Source organism: Bidens hawaiensis, unplaced genomic scaffold (assembly GCF_021521415.1).
Source record: "Bidens hawaiensis isolate Kalapana, Puna unplaced genomic scaffold, B.hawaiensis_p1.1 tig00004327_1, whole genome shotgun sequence".
NCBI lineage: Eukaryota > Viridiplantae > Streptophyta > Magnoliopsida > Asterales > Asteraceae > Bidens > Bidens hawaiensis.
Genome location: NW_027491261.1, coordinates 632,288 through 639,111, shown reverse-complemented (window position 1 = coordinate 639,111; position 6,824 = coordinate 632,288).

Genomic DNA, 6,824 nt, shown 5'->3' with positions numbered 1-6,824 from the left:
ATGGAAACAAGAATCAATAAAAAAAAATGGGTTATCATCGCGTTACATACCCTTGAATTGAAGTTTTACATCGTAATCTTGGCTGCAAAAAGAAAATCGAAGGCTTTGAGCTGCTGCCCTGGTTGCGATTGGCTGGAACAAGGAGGAGGGCTTGGGTTTTGTTAACATATTATAAAATTTACACTCTAGCCCCTGAGTTGAAAGGATTCAGCAAATCTTGGATGAAAATTAAGTTATTTTAACATACCAGGATGAGAAGAGTGTCCCCGAGAAAGGCCAGATAAACCCCGAGGGATGTACATACTTTACATGCTTTCAAATCATTGAACCGAAAATTAACGGGTGTTACACAACCTACTCTTTCACATGTTTCTTGTGAACATACTTGTGACATTTGAGACAAAACCTGGTACACCTTAGTACGTGTTTATCGATTAAGCAATTAAACGCTTATTACGTAATGAACGAACGATTAACCGAACGGGTCTGGTTATGACCCAAATATCCCGGGGCGGCATCTATTAGTGATATACGTTTAATATAAGCTAATATATTATTTTATGGCCTTAGTTTGATAGCAAACAAGTTAAACGAATACATGCTCGTTTAACTACCCACTATAGATTTAAACGCGAAAGATAGTTACAAAACAAGCATTGTATCATCCGTTAAGCCGAAAAAGACTTACAAAACACTTAGTGGGAATGTTTTATGCGGTCAGTGAAAATATATTTGACTTTTACAAACAAATAGCATGTTTTTCTAAATTTACAAAAATTGGCCGAAAACACTCGTTTTCGCGCTGTTTGTCGTGTTCGATATATTTTTCTCGTCAAAATAAACTAAACCTGAAATAAATTTGAACCCGGTATTTCGCGTACGGCACGCAAAACGATGCGAAATAAACCAAAATGGGGACAAAGGGACCCCCCTTTTGTCCGGCCGCCAAGGTGGAAATTTTACCACCTTAAGTCTTTCTTCTCATCTAAGATACTTAGAAGATATTTACAAACCCATATAAGCATAATTAATTCTGGAAAAAAAGGTTTGGGCATCTTCACACACACAAAACTTTAAGGTAAGTTCATAATTTTGATCATTAAGCCTTTGTTTAAACAAGTTTTTTTTACAAAAAAAATGAACTTTGATTAGTGAAAATCACTTCTAACCATGCAAAAACCCTAAAAATTTTCCAAAAATATATTTTGATCATAATATGGTAAGGAACCTGGTTTGACAATTTTTTTGGCCATAAACACGGATTATAGAGTTTAAATGACGTTTTTACGGATCAAAAGTTCGGTTTAATACCCTAACCGAAACCCTATGTTAAGAGGCTGCCATATTAATGAAACATGCTTGTTTGGAGATATAGGACCTGTATAGCTTGCATAGGAGAACAAGAACCCGAAAACTTGATTAGAAAGGTGAAAACTAACCGAAACCGCGAAGGTAATACTGAAAAACTCGATTACGGGCTGTTTAGAATTTGATTGTGATGTGCATATTGTTAGGTTGTAAAATTTTGCAGGGACATCAGGGACCATATCATTGAGTCCCTGTTCATGTTTGGTAATTTTTCGACCAACCGAGAATATTTGGCGAATTTATTACCGAATTGGAACGTTTACTTGGGAAAACTAGTTAAAATACTTGGAAAATTATGAAACTTTGTGGAGAAGTCATAATTGATATATTATGATTACATATGAAATTTGGTGTTATTTGAAAAAGCCTAAGTATATTTGGGGCATTTGCGTTGATTTGAATTTTCATAGTTGTTTTTGGCTCGAAAAGGATATTTGGCAAGATTGTTAGAGTTTGGAATTTTTCCAGGGTATTTTGGAATACATATTGGCCCCTCAGAAATTTTGGTGGATTTTTCGGAAATCGTTTGGTATAAACGGATGATTTTCGGGCTATATATAGCAAATAAAATGAGTTTTTATAAATTATTAAAATAGTAAATAATTCCAAAAATATTTTTATAAAAATATACATATTTTAATTGATGAGTGTCTAATTTTTCATAATTTAATGATTAACGGATAATTGATTATGCTAATTTGAAGATTTAACAAATTCAATTCTAATAAAAACCGACGAGTTCGTGATTAACGAACCTGTTGGAATATCAGAACACCAAGAGTGATCAAAAATCATATTTTTGGATTAATTAAGTGAAAACGAACTCTATATGAGAAACACGGACAATTTGGATGAATTGTGCGCGTTTTTCTCCAATCAAACTGAATAAACGGAAACGAGCTCCGTAGCGAATCCAGAACCCCAATATGTGTTCTTTCTTTATAACTTAATCATTTAATCGACCAACACATCTACCCAAGCTTACACCTTCATAACTGTTTTCTGAATGCGTAAACGAACAACTTGGCCCAGCTGGAAAAATAGGGAAACTGAGCGAAGTTCAATTTAAAGTATTAGACGAGTTCAATTTAAAGTATTAGACATGGAACAACATCATAACCTAAGCCTATTGATACTTTTTGGGCATAAAAGCTATACCCAGATTATGTACACAGCCTAGTTTAGTATTGAGATTATAATAATATTAAAATATTAATATTATTATAATATTCATTATCAAGGTTGTAAAAGTTGCCCAGGGAGTCACGAGTACTCGGGAGTAGTCGAGGATTACTCGGAAAATACCTACGGAGTACTCGGCCGAGGCGAGGAGTACTCGAACTAGGCAGGGAGTAATCGGGGGGTACTCGGCTGCCTACTCGGGAGTTTTACAACATTGTTCATTATGGTGACCAGTGAACGAGTCAAAACGACTGCGGACTTACACTGTACCGCTGTGCTAATTGTCTTCCAACCGTGAGTTTCATGACCCCACTTTTAAACTGCTTTACGAACTTTTGGGGTGAAAAACATGTTGATGCATAGCTATATATACTCTAAACTGTTTGATGATGGGAATTATCTAAGTGCTAACACACAAAAGTCCCCACTAACACAGTGATTAACTTCGAGCCGGTGGCTTGTGAATAATACTATTGGTTTCACAAACCTAGGCGGGCCCAGCACGGTTTGCTGAGACATTATCTCGTTTGCACACGACCATAATTATATAAACACGCTCTATATTGTTAGACATAGCTACTCGGGGCATGTTGTGGGCGGAAAGGGGGCCATAGTGGTTGATTGAGCGTGGGAAATGGAGGCATGCAGCACAAACAGTCAAGGCTTCAATGTAGCTTAGCATAATTACATCATAAACATACAAATAAAGGTACTTGTGAACGCACATACATACATACTTGCATATTTACAAACTGTGATTGTTGTATGCACAACTGATTTCTTGAAACTCGTGAAACTCACCAACTATTTGTAGTTGACCCGTTTTAATATGTTTTCCATGAACTGGATTGGATTAGAAAGTCAATGTGCTACGTGTTGGACTTGCGATCAATGCTGGGTGAATTGATGCAAGTGTGTTAATAGAAAGTGCCGCTTAACGAGCTGGATTTAGTTTGTATCACCTAGTTGTAAATGAAGTAAGATCAATGTAAAATATTCTAAAAGTAGTTTGTATTGTTCTTTATAAACAATGTGGTTGATATCAGAGGTGTCTGTTACATTTTCATTTTACGCTTCCGCAAATCGCTTAACGGGGTGTGGCAGAAGTTGGTATCAGAGTCATTGGTTATAAAGAATTAGGTTGTCTCTTAGGATACCTAAAATATAACCGTAGGCTCGATTAATTCTGGGAAAATAAATAATAATTTAATATTATATACTGATGGATACCGGCATGAACTTGTACGACAAGTGAGTTATTGTGGTCCGGAACATAATAACAGACTTGCCTGTACGAGGGAATTTGGGGAGAAGTCGCGGAACATGTGGGTAGGTAAAAATGGCAACATATGTGTATGAAAGGTAATACTTAGTATGTATGTATGTGTGTGTGTGTGTGTGTGTATATATATATATAACAAAAGTTTTCTTTTGCCAAATGTCATTCCCTTATGCAATCTTAGTATTTTTTTCCCGCCTCTCTCTTCTATTAATTATACATTTTATATATATATTTTTTAATGATTTCTATAATTCCTTTTGCAAAACGTATTTTATTTAAAAAAAATGTTAGGTTTGTTTATAAAACATTTTTATAAACTAATCATTTTCATTATTTAACTTGTCGAATATAAATTATATCATTTTTGTATGTAAGAAACATTTACTTGTATGTGAAACATTTTAGCTTTTAAAACTTACTTAGTGGGTTCATTGTTAATAATATGTGGATCTTTAACTGAACCCAATCTGCCTTCTTTTCCCATGTAACCATAATCTGTTTATTTCTATTCATAAGTTGCTGATTAAAACCTTATTGATTCTCTTTTGCTGCACATTCTTCGACTGAAGCTTTCTTATATTGATGGATGCTTCGTATTGTTCCGATTGTACAGTGTATCGTCTAATGTTGTATCGAAAGAAGTATTTAGAGATTTATGATTTATTTTTAAGATTATGAATAGTAGTTGTAATTCATACTTATTTAATATATTACTCAACTTTATTTATCAAAAGTTATCACTTACAGAATTTAAGTTGTCAAACCCATATAAGACATGGGTACCTAACCTAGTATATATATATATATATATATATATATATATATATATAACACCCATACGTGCTTATCTTGAACAAGGTGTACGAATACGTGTACGTACTGTACTATCGATAACGGTAAATCTTATTATATTCGATTTAATCAATATTAATTCTATTTATAATTAAAAATAAAATTTTAATAAAACTAATAATATACTTTATCATAATTAATATTATATTTGGTCATAACAAATGAAATATTTTCGCCCTAAATAATAATATTCCTTACGCTGATTCATATTATCGAAAATTATTATTTTTATGACAAATCGTTGAACCAAAAGATGTCGAGATCGGTAGCCTCATATCGGATGAGGAATCGGTGTTACCTATAAATGAGAATTTCGATAAAGCTTTATCGAGTCAAAACCGAACCTTATTGTATGATAGAACCACAGACTGAACTTAATATTCAAGACCCAGAAAAGAATCGTAGGAGGTGTGATCTACATACATCCATCTGAACAAAATGTAATCCTTTTTAGTTCGGGCCTAATCTTTATCTTATATATCTACTTTCTAATAGTAAACTGAGCTGTTTTGTAGTAATCTTTCCATTTCCCTCATTAAAAAATAAACACTACTCATAAGAAAATACCTAGTAGAGAATACGATTGTTGGGTCGGATTTATGATAAGGAAGATTGGAATCTTATCAACCTCCTTAGAAAACGGCTAAGTATGGACTTCGAGCAAGCTTAGACGATCGAGCATGGTTTTTACTACTTTGAGCAAGGTCTTCAGAACCTTAAATGGTTAATTCTTCTAAGTGTTAAGGCTTCGAGCAAGCTACACTTCAACGAGCAAGAGTTTTCTTCTATCGAGCATAGATTGCCAATCGAGCAAACAGCTTGATCATACAAGTTTTAACCAAGTGTTACAAGCACAGGATGATCAAGCACATGGGGACAAGCATGGATGCAATAAGAAGATGTCACGTGATCAAAGCAAGGACTTCGAGCACGGTTCAGTTCCTGAGCAAGATTTACATCCGAGCATGCTAAAGATTGCTAAATAAGTAAAATTGAAGACATCAAGAAGAATGAGCTTGCTCGATGGACTAGTTCGAGCAAAGCATGGACCAGTCAAGAAGGATGAAGTCTGCTGGAAGGATCGAGCACACCTAGCAGAGTGAGTTTGCTCGAGCAGGATTGTTACCTTGCTCGAGGACTCAACACTTGTATTATTTTATATTTCATTATGTAATGATTAGGAACTTCTAGAAAGAATGTCAAGGTCTATAAATAGGGTCCTAGGTTCCCATTTAGGGCACGGATTTACACATGGATAACGGCGCACACAATACGAGAAACATTCCAAAAAGAATATTCTATTTTGTTTCCTCGTACACCCGCCGCCGCCGTCACACACGAAACCCTAGACATTCCTTTCACTGTTCCATTAATGATATATTAAATACAGTGAATCTTTGTCTTTGAATGAGCTTTTATTGATTATCTATTATTGTTTTGTGTTTCTATTCTCACTCCTTCGATCCCACTCGTTGGATATCCTGATTCCGCTGGGATATTCAACAGGCCTTTGGGTAATCGAGTCGGTGTGTTCTTGTCAACCTTTATAAGGTTTCACCTGATTCACGGTCCTGACAAGTGGTATCAGAGCTTGTGTAAGCTCGCTGAAGGCCACGGGACTGAAGGTGTGTGATAAAGCTTGAAGCTTTACTCTGTTTTGTTGCTACAAATCTCAGATCTGATAAAAATGGAAAACCATGAAGTTTCTACCAACAAGATTCCAAGGTTGATTGGACAAGAAAACTTCATCAAATGGAAGGTGCTCTTCGAAGCAGCTGTGAACTACAACGACCCAGAGCTTTGGACTTCCATCACTGAAGGAAACTATGTTCCCTCAACAGCTCCGAACAACAATGCCACCGTCGAGCTAAATATGAAAACACGAGACGATAAGGCTTTGTCTATGCTAAAGTTAGGGCTTTCTTGGGAAATTTTGACAACTGTCAATCATCATAAGACTGCAAAGGGTACGTATGATGCAGTTATCGAAATGTTTGAAGGGAATACTGAACTAAAAGACATCAAGAAAGACAGACTGAAGCAGCAACTTAACAGGTTCAAGTTTAAAGACTGAGAAAGATTAAAATCAGTCCTACAGAGGTTTATGACGATTGTAAACGACATAAGAATGACTGATTTA